This window comes from Cicer arietinum, chromosome 7 (genome assembly GCF_000331145.2).
Source record: "Cicer arietinum cultivar CDC Frontier isolate Library 1 chromosome 7, Cicar.CDCFrontier_v2.0, whole genome shotgun sequence".
NCBI lineage: Eukaryota > Viridiplantae > Streptophyta > Magnoliopsida > Fabales > Fabaceae > Cicer > Cicer arietinum.
This window is the reverse complement of record NC_021166.2, coordinates 28356474-28358269: the sequence shown is the minus strand read 5'-3', so window position 1 is coordinate 28358269 and position 1796 is coordinate 28356474.

Here is a 1796-nt window from a genome sequence, read left to right as displayed (position 1 = left end):
CAATGCGACCTCTGAAGTTATATTCTATTTAGATCCCTTGCACGACAATTACAACAATCACTCTGATATAAAGACTATGTTCGACACGTAAGTAATGTGTTTGTTAATGTATAAATAATGTGTTTGTTAATGCTATAATAATCACATTTATTTATTCGATTGTGCTTTACAAGTTTTTCGAGCTCAAAGTGGTGCTACAGTGTCGAAGCAAAAGTCTAATAACATCACATGGATTCCAATAAAGGTTTGAAATATATGCCTTTAAATTTTCATTTACAAATATATGCTTTTACAATCAATGCATAAATATTTTATTGACTTATATGTTTTATTTAATAGTGCCCTCGTCAAACGAACAACATCGACTGTGGGTACTATGTATTGCGATTCATGAAGGAGATTGTTGATAGGAATCAAACTATTATCACAGAAACGGTACGGTATTTTCATTATTTGATTTTCATATATAAATTATGTATATATTTGATTCTAACTTATTTATGTTCAATTTTTATATTGCAGAGTACTTTGACAATTCCAGTCCAACATACTCTGAGAAAGATCTAATTGAATTAAAGGAAGACTGGTGTCAGTATGTGCTTGAAATGAAAATTATTTGATTTCCTGGGAAATGGCATGCTATAAGGGATCTGAATATATGGTAGCTGGTTCTGTTTTGTGTAATAATGTTAGTTATATGTATATGAATAGGGCACATTATCTGAATATGTGTTGTTGTACAATATATGAATATGTATATGTAGTAATATGAATATGTGTTGTTGTACAATATCTGAATATGTATATTAATATAGTTCTGTTGTTGTGTAAATTAAGTTATATAGTTCTGTTTTTGTGTACTGATTGTGAAATGATTATGTGAGCTGATTCTGGATGAAAATGATTTTGGAAAAAAAAATTAAAAGACAACGTTTTCTAAAAAAATGCCATAAAATACCAATAAGCGCTTTTTAAAAATTTCATTTACAACGTTTTTAAATAAAACTAAAATAAGAATATGTCTTTTACAGTGCTTATTTGAAAAAATGCTGTAAAAGGTGCATAATAATGCATATTTTGAATGCACCTTTTACATCGCTTCTTTGAACAAGACCTTTTACAGCGCTTATTTGAAAAAGCGTTGTAAAAGGTGCAATTTGGAATGCACCTTTTACAGCGCTTTTTCAAATAAGCGTTGTAAAAGGTGCATAATAATGCATATATTGAGTGTGTGACACCCTAAACCCCAAAATAATATATATAATAATTTATATCATATTTCTATAAAATTTGCAGCGGATAAATAAAAATATATTTCCAAGAAAATAAAAACTTTAGTTTTTAATTTAGGATATCACGTTTCTCAAAATCAAAAGGGACACTTTAACTTCTTTACTCCATAGTGCAATCTCAATAAGCTTGAATTAAGTATAATTACTTGATTTAATTTTAAAAACCTACTAGTACTTATATGGTTTTCATACAAAAGTCGTTTCAAAATAAATAAGTAAAATGCAAATTACAACCCTTATTCCCGGTATCACCTATCAGAGTGGGGTTCCTCCCAAACTTGAACTTCAAGACTTATTAACCTGTAACAACTGCGATTTCGCAAACGCAGGGCCAAGCCAATCAAACACAAACAATGAAGGAGGTGAGTTTCAAAATCATGTTAATAGTATAATATAAGTAAGAAGAACACACAACAATCATAACAGACCGTATCATAATCACATTACGATATATCAAAATATTTAAGTAAATAGTATCATATTATAACATCAAATTCACTCAAG